Here is a 25,237-nt window from a genome sequence, read left to right as displayed (position 1 = left end):
TGGCGGTGTAGATATTTATATGTTCATACAGATGGCGGTGCAGATATTTCCATGTTCATACAGATGGCGGTGTAGATATTTCCATGTTTATAGAGATAGCGGTGTAGTTATATCCATGTGTAAAGAGATAGCTTTGTAGACATTTCCATGTATATGCAGATAGCTGTGTAGATATTTCCATTTTCATGCAGATAGCGGTGTAGATATTTCCATGTTCAAACAGATAGCGGTTTAGATATTTCCATGTTCATACAGATAGCGGTGTAGATATTTCCATTTTTATACAGATAGCGGTGAAGATGTATGCATGTTTACACAGATAGCGGTGTATATATTTCCATGTTCATACAGATAGCTGTGTAGATATTTCCATGTTCATCCAGATGGCTGTGTAGATATATCCATGTTCATACAGATGGCGGTGAAGATATTTCCATGTTCATACAGATAGCGGTGCAGCTATTTCCATGTTCATACAGATAGTGGTGTAGATATTTCCATGTTCATCCAGATGGCTGTGTAGTTATATCCATGTTCATGCAGATGGCGGTGAAGATATTTCCATGTTCATACAGATAGCGGTGTAGATATATCCATGTTCATACAGATAGTGGTGTAGATATTTCCATATTCATACAGATATCGGTGTAGGTATTTCCATGTTCATACAGATAGCGGTGTAGATATTTCCATGTTCATCCAGATGGGTGTGTAGATATATCCATGTTCATATAGATGGCGGTGAAGATATTTCCATGTTCATAATGATAGCGGTGTAGATATTTCCATCTTCATACAGATAGCGGTGTAGATATTTCCATGTTCATACAGATAGGGGTGCTGATATTTCCATGTTCATCCAGATGGCTGTGTAGATAAATTCATGTTCATACAGATGGCGGTGAAGATATTTCCATGTTCAGATAGCGGTGTAGATATTTCTATGTTCATACAGATAGCGGTGTAGATATTTCCATGTTCATACTGAGAGAGGGGCTGATATTTTCATGTTCATACAGAGAGCGGTGCTGATATTTCCATGTTTATACAGGTAGCGGTGTAGATATTTCCATGTTTATACAGGTAGCGGTGTAGATATTTCCATGTTTATACAGGTAGCGGTGTAGATATTTCCATATTCATACAGATAGCGGTGTAGCTATTTCTATGTTCATACAGATAGCGGTGTAGCTATTTCCATGTTCATCCAGATGGCTGTGTAGATATATCCATGTTCATATAGATGGCGGTGAAGATATTTCCATGTTCATACAGATAGCGGTGTAGCTATTTCCATGTTCATGCAGATATTGGTGTAGATATTTCCATGTTCATCCAGATGGCTGTGTAGATATATCCATTTTCATACAGATGGTGGTGAAGATATTTCCATGTTCATACAGATAGCCGTGTAGATATTTCCATGTTCATACAGATAGTGGTGTAGATATTTCCATATTCATACAGATAGCGGTGTAGATATTTCCATGTTCATACAGATAGCGGTGTAGATATTTCCATGTTCATCCAGATGGCTGTGTAGATAAATTCATGTTCATACAGATGGCGGTGAAGATATTTCCATGTTCAGATAGCGGTGTAGATATTTCCATGTTCATACAGATAGCGGTGTAGATATTTCCATGTTCATACTGAGAGAGGGGCTGATATTTCCATGTTCATACAGACAGCGGTGCTGATATTTCCATCTTTATACAGGTAGTGGTGTAGATATTTCCATGTTTATACAGGTAGCGGTGTAGATATTTCCATGTTTATACAGGTAGCGGTGTAGATATTTCCATATTCATACAGATAGCGGTGTAGCTATTTCCATGTTCATACAGATAGCGGTGTAGCTATTTCCATGTTCATCCAGATGGCTGTGTAGATATATCCATGTTCATATAGATGGCGGTGAAGATATTTCCATATTCATACGGATAGCGGTGTAGATATTTCCATGTTCATACAGATAGCGGTGTAGATATTTCCATGTTCATACAGATAGAGGTGCTGATATTTCCATATTCATACAGAAAGCGGTGCTGATATTTCCATGTTTATACAGGTAGCGGTGTAGATATTTCCATGTTTATACAGGTAGCGGTGTAGATATTTCCATGTTTATACAGATAGCGGTGTAGATATTTCCATGTTCAACCAGATGGCTGTGTAGGTATATCCATGTTCATAGAGATAGAGGTGTAGATATTTCCATGTTCATACAGGTAGTGCTGTAGATATTTCCATGTTCATACAGATAGCGGTGTAGTTATTTCCATGTGTAAAGAGATAGCTGTGTAGATATTTCCATGTATATGCAGATAGCTGTGCATATATTTTCATTTTCATGCAGATAGCGGTTTAGATATTTCCATGTTCAAACAGATAGCGGTGTAGATATTTCCATGTTCATACAGATAATGGTGTAGATATTTCCATGTTTATACAGATAGCGGTGATGATGTATGCATGTTTACACAGATAGCGGTGTAGATATTTCCATGTTCATACAGATAGCGGTGTAAATATTTCCATGTTCATACAGATAGAGGTGTAGTTATTTCCATGTTCATACAGATAGCGGTGTAGATATTTCCATGTTCATACAGATAGCGGTGCTGATATTTCCATGCTTATACAGGTAGCGGTGTAGATATTTCCATGTTTATACAGAAAGCGGTGTAGATATTTCCATGTTTATACAGATAGCAGTGTAGATATTTCCAGGTTTATACAGATAGCGGTGTAGATATCTCCATCTTAATATAGATGGCGGTGTAGATATTTATATGTTCATACAGATGGCGGTGCAGATATTTCCATGTTCAAACAGATGGCGGTGTAGATATTTCCATGTTTATAGAGATAGCAGAGTAGTTAAATCCATGTGTAAAGATATAGCTTTGTAGACATTTCCATGTATATGCAGATAGCTGTGTAGATATTTCCATGTTCATCCAGATGGCTGTGTAGATATATCCATGTTCATACAGATGTTGGTGAAGATATTTCCATGTTCATACAGATAGCGGTGTAGCTATTTCCATGTTCATACAGATAGTGGTGTAGATATTTCCATGTTCATCCAGATGGCTCTGTAGATATTTCCATGTTCATACAGATAGCGGTGTAGATATTTCCATGTTCATACAGAGAGAGTGGCTGATATTTCCATGTTCATACAGAGAGCGGTGCTGATATTTCCATGTTTATACAGGTAGCGGTGTAGATATTTCCATGTTTATACAGGTAGCGGTGTAGATATTTCCATGTTTATACACGTAGCGGTGTAGATATTACCATGTTCATACAGATAACGGTGTAGATATTTCCATGTTTATACAGATAGCGGTGGAGATGTATGCTTGTTTACACAGATAGCGGTGTAGATATTTCCATGTTCATACAGATAGTGGTGTAGATATTTCCAAATTCATACATATAGCGGTGTAGCTATTTCCATGTTCATACAGATAGCGGTGTAGATATTTCCATGTTCATCCAGATGGCTGTGTAGATATATCCATGTTCATATAGATGGCAGTGAAGATATTTCCATGTTCATACGGATAGCGGTGTAGATATTTCCATGTTCATACAGATAGCGGTGTAGATATTTCCATGTTCAAACAGATAGCGGTGTAGATATTTCCATGTTCATACAGATAGCGGTGTATATATTTCCATGTTCATAGAGATAGCGGTGTAGATATTTCCATGTTCATACAGATAGCGGTGCTGTTATTTAAATGTTTATACAGGCAGCGGTGTAGATATTTCCAAGTTCATACAGATAGCGGTGTAGATATTTCCATGTTCATACAGATAGCGGTGTAGATATTTCCATGTTCATATAGATAGCGGTGCTGATATTTCCATGTTTATACAGATAGCTGTTTAGATATATCCATGTTCATTCAGATGGCGGTGAAGATATTTCCATGTTCATACAGATAGCTCGGTAGTTATTTCCATGTGTAAAGAGATAGTTGTGTACATATTTCCATGTATATGCAGATAGCGGTTTAGATCTTTCCATGTTCAAACAGATAGCGGTGTAGATATTTCCATGTTCATACAGATAGAGGGGCTGATATTTCCATGTTCATACAGATAGCGTTGCTGTTATTTCCATGTTTATACATGTAGCGGTGTAGATATTTCCAAGTTTATACAGATAGCAGTGTAGATATTTCCATGTTTATATAGATAGCGGTGTAGATATTTCCATGTTTATACAGATAGCGGTGTAGATATCTCCATCTTAATACAGATGGCGGTGTAGATATTTATATGTTCATACAGATGGCGGTGCAGATATTTCCATGTACATACAGTTAGCGGTGTAGATATTTGCATGTTCATAGAGATAGCGGTTTAGATATTTCCACATTCATACAGATAGCGGTGCTGATATTTCCATGTTTATACAGGTAGTGGAGTAGATATTTCCATGTTTATACAGATAGCGGTGTAGATATTTCCAGGTTTATACAGATAGCGGTGTAGATATTTCCAAGTTTATACAGATAGCGGTGAAGATATCTCCATCTTAATACAGATGGCGGTGCAGATATCTATATGTTCATACTGATGGCAGTGCAGATATTTCCATGTTCATACAGATGGTGGTGTAGATATTTACATGTTTATAGAGATAGCGGTGTAGTTATATCCATGTGTAAAGAGATAGCTTTGTAGACATTTCCATGTATATGCAGAGAGCTGTGTAGATATTTCCATTTTCATGCAGATAGCGGTGTAGATATTTCCATGTTTATACAGATAGCGGTGAAGATGTATGAATGTTTACACAGATAGCGTTGTATATATTTCCATGTTCATACAGATAGCGGTGTAGATATTTCCATGTTCATCCAGATGGCTGTGTAGATATATCCATGTTCATACAGATGGCGGTGAAGATATTTCCATGTTCATACAGATAGCGGTGTAGATATTTCCATGTTCATACAGATAGTGGTGTAGATATTTCCATATTCATACAGATAGCGGTGTAGCTATTTCCATGTTCATACAGATAGCGGTGTAGATATTTCCATGTTCATCCAGATGGCTGTGTAGATGTATCCGTGTTCATACAGATGGCGGTGAAGATATTTCCATGTTCATACAGATAGCGGTGTAGATATTTCCATGTTCATACAGATAGAGGGGCTGGTATTTCCATGTTCAAACAGAGAGCGGTGCTGATATTTCCATGTTTATACAGGTAGCGGTGTAGATATTTCCATGGTTATACAGGTAGCGGTGTAGATATTTCCATGTTTATACAGATAGCGGTGTAGATGTTTCCATGTTCATCCAGATGGCTGTGTAGATATATCCATGTTCATAGAGATAGAGGTGTAGTTATTTCCATGTTCATACAGGTAGTGCTGTAGATATTTCCATTTTCATACAGATAGCGGTGTAGCTATTTCCATGTTCATACAGATAGCGGTGTAGATATTTCCGTGTTCATAGAGATAGCTGTGTAGATATTTCCATGTTCATACAGATAGCGGAGCTGATATTTAAATGTTTATATAGGTAGCGGTGTAGATATTTCCATGTTTATACAGATAGCGGTGTAGATATTTCCATGTTTATACAGATAGCGGTGTAGATATTTCCATGTTTATACAGATAGCGGTGTAGATATCACCATCTTAATATAGATGGCGGTGTAGATATTTATATGTTCATACAGATGGCAGTGCAGATATTTCCATGTTCATACAGATGGTGGTGTAGATATTTCCTTGTTTATAGAGATAGCGCTGTAGTTATTTCCATGTGTAAAGAGATAGCTTTGTAGATATTTCCATGTATATGCAGATCGCTGTGTAGGTATTTCCATTTTCATGCAGATAGCGGTGTAGATATTTCCATGTTCTAACAGATAGCGGTGTAGATATTTCCATGTTCATGCAGATAGCTGTGTAGATATTTCCATGTTTATACAGATAGTGGTGAAGATGTATGCATGTTTACACAGATAGCTGTTTAGATATATCCATGTTCATTCAGATGGCGGTGAAGATATTTCCATGTTCATACAGATAGCTCATTAGTTATTTCCATGTGTAAAGAGACAGTTGTGTACATATTTCCATGTATATGTAGATAGCGGTTTAGATCTTTCCATGTTCAAACAGATAGCGGTGTAGATATTTCCATGTTCATACAGATAGAGGGGCTGATATTTCCTTGTTCATACAGATAGCGGTGCTGTTATTTCCATGTTTATACATGTAGCGGTGTAGATATTTCCAAGTTTATACAGATAGCAGTGTAGATATTTCCATGTTTATATGGATAGCGGTGTAGATATTTCCATGTTTATACAGATAGCGGTGTAGATATCTCCATCTTAATACAGATGGCGGTGTAGATATTTATATGTTCATACAGATGGCGGTGCAGATATTTCCATGTTCATACAGTTAGCGGTGTAGATATTTGCATGTTCATAGAGATAGCGGTTTAGATATTTCCACGTTCATACAGATAGCGGTGCTGATATTTCCATGTTTATACAGGTAGTGGAGTAGATATTTCCATGTTTATACAGATAGCGGTGTAGATATTTCCAGGTTTATACAGATAGCGGTGTAGATATTTCCAAGTATATACAGATAGCGGTGAAGATATCTCCATCTTAATACAGATGGCGGTGCAGATATTTATATGTTCATACTGATGGCAGTGCAGACATTTCCATGTTCATACAGATGGCGGTGTAGATATTTCCATGTTTATAAAGATAGCGGTGTAGTTATTTCTATCTGTAAAGAGATAGCTTTGTAGATATTTCCATGTATATGCAGATAGCTGTGTAGGTATTTCTATTTTCATGCAGATAGCGGTTTAGATATTTCCATGTTCAAACAGATAGCGGTGTAGATATTTCCATGTTCATACAGATAGCGGTGTAGATATTTCCATGTTTATACAGATAGCGGTTAAACGTATGCATGTTTACACAGATAGCGGTGTAGATATTTCCATGTTCATACAGATCGCAGTGTAGATATTTCCATGTTCATCCAGATGGCTGTGTAGACATATCCATGTTCATACAGATGGTGGTGAAGATATTTCCATGTTCATACAGATAACGGTGTAGATATTTCCTTGTTCATACAGATAGTGGAGTAGATATTTCCATGTTTATACAGATGGCGGTGTAGATATATCCATGTTCATACAGATGGCGGTGAAGATATTTCCATGTTCATACAGATAGCGGCGTTGATATTTCCATGTTCATACAGATAGCGGTGTAGATATTTCCATGTTTATACAGATCGCGGTGCTGATATTTCCATGTTTATACAGGTAGCGGTGTAGATATTTCCATGTTTATACAGATAGCGGTGTAGATATTTCCATGTTTATACAGATAGCGGTGTAGATATTTCCATGTTTATACTGATAGCGGTGTAGATATCTCCTTCTTAATACAGATGGCGGTGCAGATATTTATATGTTCATACACATGGCGGTGCAGATATTTCCATCTTCATACAGATGGTGGTGTAGTTATTTCGATATTTATAGAGATAGCGGTGTAGTTATTTCCATGTGTAAAGAGACAGCTGTATAGATATTTCCATGTATATGCAGATAGCAGTGTAGGTATTTCCATTTTCATGCAGATAGCGGTGTAGATATTTCCATCTTCAAACAGATAGCGGTGTAGATATTTCCAAGTTCATACTGATAGCGGTGTAGCTATTTCCATGTTCATACAGATAGCGGTGTAGATATTTCCATGTTTAAACAGATAGCGGTGAAGATGAATGCATGTTTACACAGATAGCGGAGTAGATATTTCCAGGTTCTTACAGATAGCGGTGTAGATATTTCCATGTTCATCCAGATGGCTGAGTAGATATATCCATGTTCATACAGATAGCGGTATAGATATTTCCATGTTCATACAGATAGTGGTGTAGATATTTCCATGTATATGCAGATAGCGGTGTAGCTATTTCCATGTTCATGCAGATAGCGGTGAAGATATTTCCATGTTCGTTCAGATAGCGGTGTAGATATTTCCATGTTCATACAGATAGCTGTGCTGATATTTCCATGTTTATTCAGGTAGCGGTGTAGATATTTCCATGTTTGTACAGATAGCGGTGTGGATCTTTCCATGTTTATACAGATAGCGGTGTAGATATTTCCAGGTTTATACCGATAGCGGTGTAGATATCTCCAACTTAATACAGATGGCGGTGTAGATATTTATATGTTCATACAGATGGCGGTGCAGATATTTCCATGTTCATACAGATGGCGCTGTAGATATTTCCATGTTTATAGAGATAGCGGTGTTGTTATTTCCATGTGTAAAGAGATAGCTTTCTAGATATTTCCATGTATATGCAGATATCTGTGTAGATATTTCCATTTTCATGCAGATAGCGGTGTAGATATTTCCATGTTCAAACAGATAGCGGTGTAGATATTTCCATGTTCATACAGATAGCGGTGTAGATATTTCCATGTTCATACAGATAGCGGTGAAGATATATGCATGTTTACACAGATAGCGGTGTATATATTTCCATGTTCATACAGATAGCGGTGTAGATATTTCCATGTTCATCCAGATGGCTCTGTAGATATATCCATGTTCATACAGATGGCGGAGAAGATATTTCCATGTTCATACAGATAGCGGTGTAGATATTTCCATGTTCATAGAGATAGCGGTGTAGATATTTCCATGTTCATACAGATAGCGTTGTAGCTATTTCCATGTTCATACAGATAGCGGTGTAGATATTTCCATGTTCATCCAGATGGCTGTGTAGATATATCCATGTTCATACAGATGGCGGTGAAGATATTTCCATGTTCATACAGATAGCGGTGTAGATATTTCCATGTTCTTACAGATAGCGGTGTAGATATCTCCATGTTCATACAGATAGAGGGGCTGATATTGCCATGTTCATGCAGATAGCGGTGCTGATATTTCCATGTTTATACAGGTAGCGGTGTAGATATTTCCATGTTTATACAGAAAGAGGTGTAGTTATTTCCATGTATATACAGATAGCGGTGTAGATATTTCCAGGTTTATACAGATAGCGGTGTAGATATTTCCAAGTTTATTCAGATATCAGTGAAGATATCTCCATCTTAATACAGATGGCGGTGTAGATATTTATATGTTAATACAGATGGCAGTGCAGATATTTCCATGTACATACAGATGGCGGTGTAGATATTTCCATGTTTATAGAGATAGCGGTTTAGCTATTTCCATGTTCAAACAGATAGCGGAGTAGATATTTCCATGTTCATACAGATAGCGGTGTAGATGTTTCCATGTTTATACAGATAGCGGTGAAGATGTATGCATGTTTACACAGATAGCGGTGTAGATATTTCCATGTTCATACAGATCGCGGTGTAGATATTTCCATGTTCATCCAGATGGCTGTGTAGACATATCCATGTTCATACAGATGGCGGTGAAGATATTTCCATGTTCATTCAGATAGCGGTGTAGATATTTCCATGTTCATACAGATAGCGGTGTAGATATTTCCATGTTCATACACATGGCTGTGTAGATATATCCATGTTCATACAGATGGCGGTGAAGATATTTCCATGTTCATACAGATAGCGGTGTAGATATTTCCATGTTCATACAGATAGCGGTGTAGATATTTCCATGTTCATACTGATAGCGGTGCTGATATTTCCATGTTTATGCAGGTAGCGGTGTAGATATTTCCATGTTTATACAGATAACTGTGTAGATATTTCCATGTTTATACAGATAGCGGTGTAGATATTTCCATGTTTATACAGATAGCGGTTTAGATATCTCCTTCTTAATACAGATGGCGGTGTAGATATTTATATGTTCATACAGATGGCGGTGCTGATATTTCCATGTTCATACAGATGGTGGTGTAGATATTTCCATGTTCATACAGATAGCGGTGTAGTTATTTCCATGTGTAAAGAGATAGCTGTGTAGATATTTCCATGTATATGCAGATAGCTGTGCACATATTTTCATTTTCATGCAGATATCGGTTTAGATATTTCCATGTTCAAACAGATAGCGGTGTAGATATTTCCATTTTCATACAGATAACGGAGTAGATATTTCCATGTTTATACAGATAGCGGTGAAGATGTATGCATGTTTACACAGATAGCGGTGTAGATATTTCCATCTTCAAACAGATAGCGGTGTAGATATTTCCAAGTTCATACTGATAGCGGTGTAGCTATTTCCATGTTCATACAGATAGCGGTGTAGATATTTCCATGTTTAAACAGATAGCGGTGAAGATGAATGCATGTTTACACAGATAGCGGAGTAGATATTTCCAGGTTCTTACAGATAGCGGTGTAGATATTTCCATGTTCATCCAGACGGCTGTGTAGATATATCCATGTTCATACAGATAGCGGTGTAGATATTTCCATGTTCATACAGATAGTGGTGTAGATATTTCCATGGTGATACAGATAGCGGTGTAGCTATTTCCATGTTCATACAGATAGTGGTGTAGATATTTCCATGTTCGTTCAGATAGCGGTGTAGGTATTTCCATGTTCATACAGATAGCTGTGCTGATATTTCCATGTTTATTCAGGTAGCGGTGTAGATATTTCCATGTTTATACAGATAGCGGTGTGGATCTTTCCATGTTTATAAAGATAGCGGTGTAGATATTTCCAGGTTTATACAGATAGCGGTGTAGATATCTCCATCTTAATACAGATGGCTGTGTAGATATTTATATGTTCATACAGATGGCGGTGCAGATATTTCCATGTTCATACAGATGACGCTGTAGATATTTCCATGTTTATAGAGATAGCGGTGTTGTTATTTCCATGTGTAAAGAGATATCTTTGTAGATATTTCCATGTATATGCAGATATCTGTGTAGATATTTCCATTTTCATGCAGATAGCGGTGTAGATATTTCCATGTTCAAACAGATAGCGGTGTAGATATTTCCATGTTCATACAGATAGCGGTGTAGATATTTCCATGTTCATACAGATAGCGGTGAAGATGTATGCATGTTTACACAGATAGCAGTGTATATATTTCCATGTTCATATAGATAGCGGTGTAGATATTTCCATGTTCATCCAGATGGCTCTGTAGATATATCCATGTTCATACAGATGGCGGAGAAGATATTTCCATGTTCATACAGATAGCGGTGTAGATATTTCCATGTTCATACAGATAGCGGTGTAGATATTTCCATGTTCATACAGATAGCGTTGTAGCTATTTCCATGTTCATACAGATAGCGGTGTAGATATTTCCATGTTCATCCAGATGGCTGTGTAGATATATCCATGTTCATACAGATGGCGGTGAAGATATTTCCATGTTCATACAGATAGCGGTGTAGATATTTCCATGTTCATCCAGATGGCTCTGTAGATATTTCCATGTTCATACAGATAGCGGTGTAGATATTTCCATGTTCATACAGATAGTGGTGTAGATATTTCCATGTTCTACAGATAGCGGTGTAGCTATTTCCATGTTCATACAGATAGCGGTGTAGCTATTTCCATGTTCATACAGATAGCGGTGTAGATATTTCCATGTTCATACAGATAGCGGTGCTGATATTTCCATGTTTATACAGGTAGCGGTGTAGATATTTCCATGTTTATACAGATAGCGGTGTAGATATTTCCATGTTTATACAGATAGCGGTGTAGATATCTCCATCTTAATATAGATGGCGGTGTAGATATTTATATGTTCATACAGATGGCGGTGCAGATATTTCCATGTTCAAACAGATGGCGGTGTAGATATTTCCATGTTTATAGAGATAGCAGAGTAGTTAAATCCATGTGTAAAGAGATAGCTTTGTAGACATTTCCATGTATATGCAGATAGCTGTGTAGATATTTCCATGTTCATCCAGATGGCTGTGTAGATATATCCATGTTCATACAGATGTCGGTGAAGATATTTCCATGTTCATACAGATAGCGGTGTAGCTATTTCCATGTTCATACAGATAGTGGTGTAGATATTTCCATGTTCATCCAGATGGCTGTGTAGATATATCCATGTTCATACAGATGGCGGTGAAGATATTTCCATGTTCATACAGATAGCCGTGTAGATATTTCCATGTTCATACAGATAGTGGTGTAGATATTTCCATATTCATACAGATAGCGGTGTAGCTATTTCCATGTTCATACAGATAGCGGTGTAGATATTTCCATGTTCATCCAGATGGCTGTGTAGATATATCCATGTTCATACAGATGGCGATGAAGATATTTCCATGTTCATATGGATAGCGGTGTAGATATTTCCATGTTCATACAGATAGCGGTGTAGATATTTTCATGTTCATACAGATAGAGGGGCTGTTATTTCCATGTTCATACAGAGAGCGGTGCTGATATTTCCATGTTTATACAGGTAGCGGTGTAGATATTTCCATGTTTATACAGGTAGCGGTGTAGATATCTCCATGTTTCTACAGATAGCGGTGTAGATATTTACATGTTCATCCAGATGGCTGTGTAGATATATCCATGTTCATAGAGATAGAGGTGTAGATATTTCCATGTTCATACAGGTAGTGCTGTAGATATTTCCATGTTCATACAGATAGTGGTGTAGCTATTTCCTTGTTCATACAGATAGCGGTGTAGATATTTCCATGTTTATACAGATAGCGGTGTAGATATTTCCATGTTCATACAGATATTGGTGTAGATATTTCCATGTTCATACAGATAGCGGTGTAGCTATTTCCATGTTCATTCAGATAGCGGTGTAGATATTTCCATGTTCATACAGATAGCGGTGTAGATATTTCCATGTTCATACAGATAGCGGTGCTGATATTTCCATGTTTATACAGGTAGCGGTGTAGATATTTCCATGTTTATACAGATAGCGGTGTAGATATTTCCATGTTTATACAGATAGCGGTGTAGATATTTCCATGTTTATACAGATAGCGGTGTAGATATCTCCATCTTAATATAGATGGCGGTGTAGATATTTATATGTTCATACAGATGGCGATGCAGATATTTCCATGTTCATACAGATGGCGGTGTAGATATTTCCATGTTTATAGAGATAGCGGTGAAGTTATACCCATGTGTAAAGAGATAGCTTTGTAGACATTTCCATGTATATGCAGATAGTTGTGTAGATATTTCCATTTTCATGCAGATAGAGGTGTAGATATTTCCATGTTCATACAGATAGCGGTGCTGATATTTCCATGTTTATACAGGTAGCGGTGTAGATATTTCCATGTTTATACAGATAGCGGTGTAGATATTTCCATGTTTATAGAGATAGCAGTGTAGATATTTCCAGGTTTATACAGATAGCGGTGTAGATATCTCCATCTTAATATAGATGGCGGTGTAGATATTTATATGTTCATACAGATGGCGGTGCAGATATTTCCATGTTCATACAGATGGTGGTGTAGATATTTCCATGTTTATAGAGATAGCGGTGTAGTTATATCCATGTGTAAAGAGATAGCTTTGTAGACATTTCCATGTATATGCAGATAGCTCTGTAGATATTTCCATTTTCATGCAGATAGCGGTGTAGATATTTCCATGTTCAAACAGATAACGGTTTAGATATCTCCATGTTCATACAGATAGCGGTGTAGATATTTCCACTTTTATAAAGATAGCGGTGAAGATGTATGCATGTTTACACAGATAGCGGTGTTTATATTTCCATGTTCATACAGATAGCTGTGTAGATATTTCCATGTTCATCCAGATGGCTGTGTAGATATATCCATGTTCATACAGATGGCGGTGAAGATATTTCCATGTTCATCCAGATGGCTGTGTAGTTATATCCATGTTCATACTGATGGCGGTGAAGATATTTCCATGTTCATACAGATACCGGTGTAGATATTTCCATGTTCATACAGATAGTGGTGTAGATATTTCCATATTCATACAGATAGCGGTGTAGCTATTTCCATGTTCATACAGATAGCGTTGTAGATATTTCCACGTTCATCCAGATGGCTGTGTAGATATATCCATGTTCATATAGATGGCGGTGAAGATATTTCAATGTTCATACGGATAGCGGTGTAGATATTTCCATGTTCATACAGATAGCGGTGTAGATATTTCCATGTTCATACAGATAGAGGTGCTGATATTTCCATGTTCATACAGAGAGCGGTGCTGATATTTCCATGTTTATACAGGTAGCGGTGTAGATATTTCCATGTTTATACAGGTAGCGGTGTAGATATTTCCATGTTTATACAGATAGCGGTGTAGTTATTTCCATGTTCATCCAGATGGCTGTCTAGATATATCCATGTTCATACAGATAGAGGTGTAGATATTTCCATGTTCATACAGGTAGTGCTGTAGATATTTCCATGTTCATACAGATAGTGGTGTAGCTATTTCCATGTTCATACAGATAGCGGTGTAGATATTTCCATGTTTATACAGATAGCGGTGTAGATATTTCCATGTTCATACAGATAGTGGTGTAGATATTTCCATGTTCATACAGATAGCGGTGTATCTATTTCCATGTTCATTCAGATAGCGGTGTAGATATTTCCATGTTCATACAGATACCGGTGTAGATATTTCCATGTTCATACAGATAGCGGTGCTGATATTTCCATGTTTATACAGGTAGCGGTGTAGATATTTCCATGTTTCTACAGATAGCGGTGTAGATATTTCCATGTTTATACAGATAGCGGTGTAGATATTTCCATCTTTATACAGATAGCGGTGTAGATATCTCCATCTTAATATAGATGGCGGTGTAGATATTTATATGTTCATACAGATGGCGATGCAGATATTTCCATGTTCATTCAGATGGCGGTGTAGATATTTCCATGTTTATAGAGATAGCGGTGTAGTTATATCCATGTGTAAATAGATAGCTTTGTAGACATTTCCATGTATATGCAGATAGCTGTGTAGATATTTGCATTTTCATGCAGATAGCGGTGTAGATGTTTCCATGTTCATACAGATAGCAGTGTAGATATTTCCAAGTTTATACCGATAGCAGTGAAGATGTATGCATGTTTACACAGATAGCGGTGTATATATTTCCATGTTCATACAGATAGCTGTGTAAATATTTCCATGTTCATCCAGATGGCTGTGTAGATATATCCATGTTCATACAGATGGCGGTGAAGATATTTCCATGTTCATACAGATAGCGGTGTAGCTATTTCCATGTTCATACAGATATTGGTGTAGATATTTCCATGTTCATCCAGATGGCTGTGTAGATATATCCATTTTCATACAGATGGCGGTGAAGATATTTCCATGTTCATACAGATAGCCGTGTAGATATTTCCATGTTCATACAGATAGTGGTGTAGATATTTCCATATTCATACAGATAGCGGTGTAGCTATTTCCATGTTCATACAGATAGCGGTGTAGATATTTCCATGTTCATCCAGATGGCTGTGTAGATAAATTCATGTTCATACAGATGGCGGTGAAGATATTTCCATGTTCAGATAGCGGTGTAGATATTTCTATGTTCATACAGATAGCGGTGTAGATATTTCCATGTTCATACTGAGAGAGGGGCTGATATTTTCATGTTCATACAGAGAGCGGTGCTGATATTTCCATGTTTATACAGGTAGCGGTGTAGATATTTCCATGTTTATACAGGTAGCGGTGTAGATATTTCCATGTTTATACAGGTAGCGGTGTAGATATTTCCATATTCATACAGATAGCGGTGTAGCTATTTCTATGTTCATACAGATAGCTGTGTAGCTATTTCCATGTTCATCCAGATGGCTGTGTAGATATATCCATGTTCATATAGATGGCGGTGAAGATATTTCCATGTTCATACAGATAGCGGTGTAGCTATTTACATGTTCATACAGATATTGGTGTAGATATTTCCATGTTCATCCAGATGGCTGTGTAGATATATCCATTTTCATACAGATGGCGGTGAAGATATTTCCATGTTCATACAGATAGCCGTGTAGATATTTCCATGTTCATACAGATAGTGGTGTAGATATTTCCATATTCATACAGATAGCGGTGTAGATATTTCCATGTTCATACAGATAGCGGTGTAGATATTTCCATGTTCATCCAGATGGCTGTGTAGATAAATTCATGTTCATACAGATGGCGGTGAAGATATTTCCATGTTCAGATAGCGGTGTAGATATTTCCATGTTCATACAGATAGCGGTGTAGATATTTCCATGTTCATACTGAGAGAGGGGCTGATATTTCCATGTTCATACAGAGAGCGGTGCTGATATTTCCATCTTTATACAGGTAGCGGTGTAGATATTTCCATGTTTATACAGGTAGCGGTGTAGATATTTCCATGTTTATACAGGTAGCGGTGTAGATATTTCCATATTCATACAGATAGCGGTGTAGCTATTTCCATGTTCATACAGATAGCGGTGTAGCTATTTCCATGTTCATCCAGATGGCTGTGTAGATATATCCATGTTCATATAGATGGCGGTGAAGATATTTCCATATTCATAAGGATAGCGGTGTAGATATTTCCATGTTCATACAGATAGCGGTGTAGATATTTCCATGTTCATACAGATAGAGGTGCTGATATTTCCATATTCATACAGAGAGCGGTGCTGATATTTCCATGTTTATCCAGGTAGCGGTGTAGATATTTCCATGTTTATACAGAAAGCGGTGTAGATATTTCCATGTTTATACAGATAGCGGTGTAGATATTTCCATGTTCAACCAGATGGCTGTGTAGGTATATCCATGTTCATAGAGATAGAGGTGTAGATATTTCCATGTTCATACAGGTAGTGCTGTAGATATTTCCATGTTCATACAGATAGCGGTGTAGTTATTTCCATGTGTAAAGAGATAGCTGTGTAGATATTTCCATGTATATGCAGATAGCTGTGCATATATTTTCATTTTCATGCAGATAGCGGTTTAGATATTTCCATGTTCATACAGATAATGGTGTAGATATTTCCATGTTTATACAGATAGCGGTGAAGATGTATGCATGTTTACACAGATAGCGGTGTAGATATTTCCATGTTCATACAGATAGCGGTGTAGATATTTCCATGTTCATACAGATAGCGGTGTAGATATTTCCATGTTCATACAGATAGCGGTGTAGATATTTCCATGTTCATACAGATAGCGGTGCTGATATTTCCATGCTTATACAGGTAGCGGTGTAGATATTTCCATGTTTATACAGAAAGCGGTGTAGATATTTCCATGTTTATACAGATAGCAGTGTAGATATTTCCAGGTTTATACAAATAGCGGTGTAGATATCTCCATCTTAATATAGATGGCGGTGTAGATATTTATATGTTCATACAGATGGCGGTGCAGATATTTCCATGTTCAAACAGATGGCGGTGTAGATATTTCCATGTTTATAGAGATAGCAGAGTAGTTAAATCCATGTGTAAAGAGATAGCTTTGTAGACATTTCCATGTATATGCAGATAGCTGTGTAGATATTTCCATGTTCATCCAGATGGCTGTGTAGATATATCCATGTTCATACAGATGTTGGTGAAGATATTTCCATGTTCATACAGATAGTGGTGTAGCTATTTCCATGTTCATACAGATAGTGGTGTAGATATTTCCATGTTCATCCAGATGGCTGTGTAGATATATCCATGTTCATACAGATGGCGGTGAAGATATTTCCATGTTCATACAGATAGCCGTGTAGATATTTCCATGTTCATACAGATAGTGGTGTAGATATTTCCATATTCATACAGATAGCGGTGTAGCTATTTCCATGTTCATACAGATAGCGGTGTAGATATTTCCATGTTCATCCAGATGGCTGTGTAGATATATCCATGTTCATACAGATGGCGGTGAAGATATTTCCATGTTCATACGGATAGCGGTGTAGATATTTCCATGTTCATACAGATAGCGGTGTAGGTATTTTCATGTTCATACAGATAGAGGGGCTGATATTTCCATGTTCATACAGAGAGCGGTGCTGATATTTCCATGTTTATACAGGTAGCGGTGTAGATATTTCCATGTTTATACAGGTAGCGGTGTAGATATTTCCATGTTTATACAGGTAGCGGTGTAGATATTACCATGTTCATACAGATAACGGTGTAGATATTTCCATGTTTATACAGATAGCGGTGAAGATGTATGCTTGTTTACACAAATTGCGGAGTAGATATTTCCATGTTCATACAGATAACAGTGTAGATATTTCCATGTTCATCCAGAAGGCTGTGTAGATATATCCATGTTCATACAGATAGCGGTGTAGATATTTCCATGTTAATACAGATAGCGGTGTAGATATTTCCATGTTCATACAGATAGCGGTGTAGATATTTCCATGTTCATACAGATAGCGGTGTAGATATTTCCATGTTCATACAGATAGCGGTGCTGATATTTCCATGTTTATACAGGTAGCGGTGTAGATATTTCCATGTTTATACAGGTAGCGGTGTAGATATTTCCATGTTTATACAGATAGCGGTGTAGATATTTCCACGTTTATACAGATAGCGGTGTAGATATCTCCATCTTAATATAGATGGCGGTGTAGATATTTATATGTTCATACAGATGGCGGTGCAGATATTTCCATGTTCATACAGATGGCGGTGTAGATATTTCCATGTTTATAGAGATAGCGGTGTAGTTATATCCATGTGTAAAGAGATAGCTTTGTAGACATTTCCATGTATATGCAGATAGCTGTGTAGATATTTCCATTTTCATGCAGATAGCGGTGTAGATATTTCCATGTTCAAACAGATAGCGGTTTAGATATTTCCATGTTCATACAGATAGCGGTGTAGATATTTCCATTTTTATACAGATAGCGGTGAAGATGTATGCATGTTTACACAGATAGCGGTGTATATATTTCCATGTTCATACAGATAGCTGTGTAGATATTTCCATGTTCATCCAGATGGCTGTGTAGATATATCCATGTTCATACAGATGGCGGTGAAGATATTTCCATGTTCATACAGATAGCGGTGTAGCTATTTCCATGTTCATACAGATAGTGGTGTAGATATTTCCATGTTCATCCAGATGGCTGTGTAGTTATATCCATGTTCATACAGATGGCGGTGAAGATATTTCCATGTTCATACAGATAGCGGTGTAGATATATCCATGTTCATACAGATAGTGGTGTAGATATTTCCATATTCATACAGATAGCGGTGTAGCTATTTCCATGTTCATACAGATAGCGGTGTAGATATTTCCATGTTCATCCAGATGGGTGTGTAGATATATCCATGTTCATATAGATGGCGGTGAAGATATTTCCATGTTCATACGGATAGCGGTGTAGATATTTCCATCTTCATACAGATAGCGGTGTAGATATTTCCATGTTCATACAGATAGAGGTGCTGATATTTCCATGTTCATACAGAGAGCGGTGCTGATATTTCCATGTTTATACAGGTAGCGGTGTAGATATTTCCATGTTTATACAGGTAGCGGTGTAGATATTTCCATGTTTATACAGATAGCGGTGTAGATATTTCCATGTTCATCCAGATGGCTGTGTAGATATATCCATGTTCATAGAGATAGAGGTGTAGATATTTCCATGTTCATACAGGTAGTGCTGTAGATATTTCCATGTTCATACAGATAGTGGTGTAGCTATTTCCATGTTCATACAGATAGCGGTGTAGATATTTCCATGTTTATACAGATAGCGGTGTAGATATTTCCATTTTCATACAGATAGTGGTGAAGATACTTCCATGTTCATACAGATAGCGGTGTAGCTATTTCTATGTTCATTCAGATAGCGGTGTAGATATTCCCATGTTCATACAGATAGCGGTGTAGATATTTCCATGTTCATACAGATAGCGGTGTAGATATTTCCATGTTCATACAGATAGCGGTGTAGATATTTCCATGTTCATACAGATAGCGGTGCTGATATTTCCATCTTTATACAGGTAGCGGTATAGATATTTCCATGTTTATACAGATAGCGGTGTAGATATCTCCGTGTTTATACAGATAGCGGTGTAGATATTTCCAGGTTTATACAGATAGCGGTGTAGATATCTCCATCTTAATATAGATGGCGGTGTAGATATTTATATGTTCATACAGATGGCGGTGCAGATATTTCCATGTTCATACAGATGTCGGTGTAGATATTTCCATGTTTTTAGAGATAGCGGTGTAGTTATATCCATGTGTAAAGAGATAGCTTTGTAGACATTTCCATGTATATGCAGATAGCTGTGCAGATATTTCCATTTTCATGCAGATAGCGGTGTAGATATTTCCATGTTCAAACAGATAGCGGTGTAGATATTTCCATGTTCATACAGATAGCGGTGTAGATATTTCCATGTTCATACAGATAGTGGTGTAGATATTTCCATATTCATACAGATAGCGGTGTAGCTATTTCCATTTTCATACAGATAGCGGTATAGATATTTCCATGTTCATCCAGATGGCTGTGTAGATATATCCATGTTAATATAGATGGCCGTGAAGATATTTCCATGTTCATACGGATAGCGGTGTAGATATTTCCATGTTCATACAGATAGTGGTGTGGATATTTCCTTGTTCATCCAGATGGCTGTGTAGATATATCCATGTTCATACAGATGGCGGTGAAGATATTTCCATGTTCATACAGATAGCGGTGTAGACATTTCCATGTTTATACAGATAGTGGTGTAGATATTTCCATATTCATACAGATAGCGGTGTAGCTATTTCCATGTTCATACAGATAGCGGTGTAGATATTTCCATGTTCCTCCAGATGGCTGTGTAGATATATCCATGTTCATATAGATGGCGGTGAAGATATTTCCATGTTCATACGGATAGCGGTGTAGATATTTCCATGTTCATACAGATAGCGGTGTAGATATTTCCATGTTCATACAGACAGAGGGGCTGATATTTCCATGTTCATACAGAGAGCGGTGCTGATATTTCCATGTTTATACAAGTAGCGGTGTAGATATTTCCATGTTTATACAGGTAGCGGTGTAGATATTTCCAAGTTTATACAGTTAGCGGTGTAGATATCACCATCTTAATATAGATGGCGGTGTAGATATTTATATGTTCATACAGATGGCGGTGCAGATATTTCCATGTTCATACACATGGTGGTGTAGATATATCCATGTTCATACAGATAGCGGTGTAGATATTTCCATGTTCATACAGATAGTGGTGTAGATATTTCCATGTTCATACAGATAGCGGTGTAGCTATTTCCATTTTCATACAGATAGCGGTGTAGATATTCCCATGTTCATACAGATAGCGGTGTAGATATTTCAATGTTCATACAGATAGCGGTGCTGATATTTTCATGTTTATACAGGTAGCGGTGTAGATATTTCCATGTTTATACAGATAGCGGTGTAGATATTTCCTTGTTTATACAGATAGCGGTGTAGATATTTCCATGTTTATACAGATAGCGGTGTAGATATCTCCATCTTAATATAGATGGCGGTGTAGATATTTATATGTTCCTACAGATGGCGGTGTAGATATTTCCATGTTTATAGAGATAGCGGTGTAGTTATATCCATGTGTAAAGAGATAGCTTTGTAGACATTTCCATGTATATGCAGATAGCTGTGTAGATATTTCCATTTTCATGCAGATAGCGGTGTAGATATTTCCATGTTCAGATAGCGGTGTAGATATTTCCATGTTTATACAGATAGCGGTGTAGATATTTCCATGTTTCTACAGATAGCGGTGTAGATATTTCCAGGTTTATACAGATAGCGGTGTAGATATCTCCATCTTAATATAGATGGCGGTGTAGATATTTATACGTTCATAGAGATGGCGATGCAGATATTTCCATGTTCATCCAGATGGCGGTGTAGATATTTCCATGATTATAGAGATAGCGGTGTAGTTATATCCATGTGTAAAGAGATAGTTTTGTAGACATTTCCATGTATATGCAGATAGCTGTGTAGATATTTCCATTTTCATGCAGATAGCGGTGTAGATATTTCCATGTTCAAACAGATAGCGGTGTAGATATTTCCATGTTCATACAGATAGCGGTGTAGATATTTCCATGTTTATACAGATAGCAGTGAAGTTGTATGCATGTTTACATAGATAGCGGTGTATATATTTCCATGTTCATACAGTTAGCTGTGTAGATATTTCCATGTTCATCCAGATGGCTGTGTAGATATATCCAAGTTGATACAGATGGCGGTGGAGATATTTCCATGTTCATACAGGTAGCGGTGCAGCTATTTCCATGTTCATACAGATATTGGTGTAGATATTTCCATGTTCATCCAGATGGCTGTGTAGATATATCCATTTTCATACAGATGGCGGTGAAGATATTTCCATGTTCATACAGATAGCCGTGTAGATATTTCCATGTTCATACAGATAGTGGTGTAGATATTTCCATGTTCATACAGATAGTGTTGTAGATATTTCCATGTTCATACAGATAGCGGTGTAGCTATTTCCATGTTCATACAGATAGCGGTGTAGATATTTCCATGTTCATCCGGATGTCTGTGTAGATATATCCATGTTCATACAGATGGCGGTGAAGATATTTCCATGTTCAGACAGATAGCGGTGTAGATATTTCCATGTTCTTACAGATAGCGGTGTAGATATCTCCATGTTCACACAGATAGAGGGGCTGATATTGCCATGTTCATGCAGATAGCGGTGCTGATATTTCCATGTTTATACAGGTAGCGGTGTAGATATTTCCACGTTTATACAGATAGAGGTGTAGTTCTTTCCATGTATATACAGATAGCGGTGTAGATATTTCCAGGTTTATACAGATAGCGGTGTAGATATTTCCAAGTTTATACAGATATCAGTGAAGATATCTCCATCTTAATACAGATGGCGGTGTAGATATTTATATGTTCATACAGATGGCAGTGCAGATATTTCCATGTTCATACAGATGGCGGTGTATATATTTCCATGTTAATAAAGATAGCGGTGTAGTTATTTCCATGTGTAAAGAGATAGCTTTGTAGATATTTCCATGTATATGCAGATAGCTGTGTAGATATTTCCATTTTCATGCAGACAGCGGTGTAGATATTTCCATGTTCAAACAGATAGCGGTGTAGTTATTTCCATGTTCATACAGATAGCGGTGTAGATATTTCCAAGTTCATTCAGATAGCCGTGCTGATATTTCCATGTTTATACAGGTAGCGGTGTAGATATTTCCATGTTTATACAGATAGCGGTGTAGATCTTGCCATGTTTATACAGATAGCGGTGTAGATATTTCCAGGTTTATACAGATAGCGGTGTAGATATCTCCATCTTAATACAGATGGCAGTGTAGATATTTATATGTTCATACAGATGGCGGTGCAGATATTTCCATGTTCATACAGATGGCGGTGTAGATATTTCCATGTTTATAGAGATAGCGGTTTAGCTATTTCCATGTTCAAACAGATAGCGGTGTAGATATTTCCATGTTCATACAGATAGCGGTGTAGATGTTTCCATGTTTATACAGATAGCGGTGAAGGTGTATGCATGTTTACACAGATAGCGGTGTAGATATTTCCATGTTCATACAGATCGCGGTGTAGATATATCCATGTTCATCCAGATGGCTGTGTAGACATATCCATGTTCATACAGATGGCGGTGAAGATATTTCCATGTTCATACAGATAGCGGTGTAGATATATCCATGTTCATACAGGTAGCGGTGTAGATATTTCCATGTTCATACAGATGGCTGTGTAGATATATCCATGTTCATACAGATGGCCAAAAAGATATTTCCATGTTCATACAGATAGCGGTGTAGATATTTCCATGTTCATACAGATAGCGGTGTAGATATTTCCATGTTCATACTGATAGCGGTGCTGATATTTCCATGTTTATGCAGGTAGCGGTGTAGATATTTCCATCTTTATACAGATGGCTGTGTAGATATTTCCATGTTTATAGAGATAGCGGTGTAGATATTTCCATGTTTATACAGACAGCGGTTTAGATATCTCCTTCTTAATACAGATGGCGGTGTAGATATTTACATGTTCATACAGATGGCGGTGCTGATATTTCCATGTGTAAAGAGATAGCTGTGTAGATATTTCCATGTATATGCAGATATCTGTGCACATATTTCCATTTTCATGCAGATAGCTGTTTAGATATTTCCATGTTCAAACAGATAGCAGTGTAGATATTTCCAGGTTCATACAGATAACGGTGTAGATATTTCCATGTTTATACAGATAGCGGTGAAGACGTATGCATGTTTACACAGAAAGCGGTGTAGATATTTCCATGTTCATACAGATAGCGGTGTAGATATTTCCATGTTCATCCAGATGGCTGTGTAGATATATCCATGTTCATACAGATAGCGGTGTAGATATTTCCATGTTCATACAGATAGTGGTGTAGATATTTCCATGTTCATACAGATAGCGGTGTAGCTATTTCCATGTTCATACAGATAGCGGTGTAGATATTTCCATGTTCATACAGATAGCGGTGTAGATATTTCCATGTTCATACAGATAGCGGTGCTGATATTTCCATGTTTATACAGGTAGCGGTGTAGATATTTCCATGTTTATACAGATAGCGGTGTAGGTATTTCCATGTTTATACAGATATCGGTGTAGATATCTCCATCTTAATATAGATGGCGGTGTAGATATTTATATGTTCATACAGATGGCGGTGCAGATATTTCCATGTTCATGCAGATGGCGGTGTAGATATTTCCATGTTTATAGTGATAGCGGTGTAGTTATATCCATGTGTAAAGAGATAGCTTTGTAGAAATTTCCATGTATATGCAGATAGCTGTGTAGATATTTCCATTTTCATGCAGATAGCGGTGTAGATATTTCCATGTTCAAACAGGTAGCGGTTTAGATATTTCCATGTTCATACAGATAGCGGTGTAGATATTTCCATTTTTATGCAGATAGCGGTGAAGTTGTATGCATGTTTACACAGATAGCGGTGTATATATTTCCATGTTCATACAGATAGCTGTGTAGATATTTCCATGTTCATCCAGATGGCTGTGTAGATATATCTATGTTCATACAGATGGCGGTGAAGATATTTCCAAGTTCATACAGATAGCGGTGTAG

Source organism: Gorilla gorilla, chromosome 1, assembly GCF_029281585.2.
Source record: "Gorilla gorilla gorilla isolate KB3781 chromosome 1, NHGRI_mGorGor1-v2.1_pri, whole genome shotgun sequence".
Lineage (NCBI taxonomy): Eukaryota > Metazoa > Chordata > Mammalia > Primates > Hominidae > Gorilla > Gorilla gorilla.
This window is presented reverse-complemented; position numbering follows the sequence as displayed.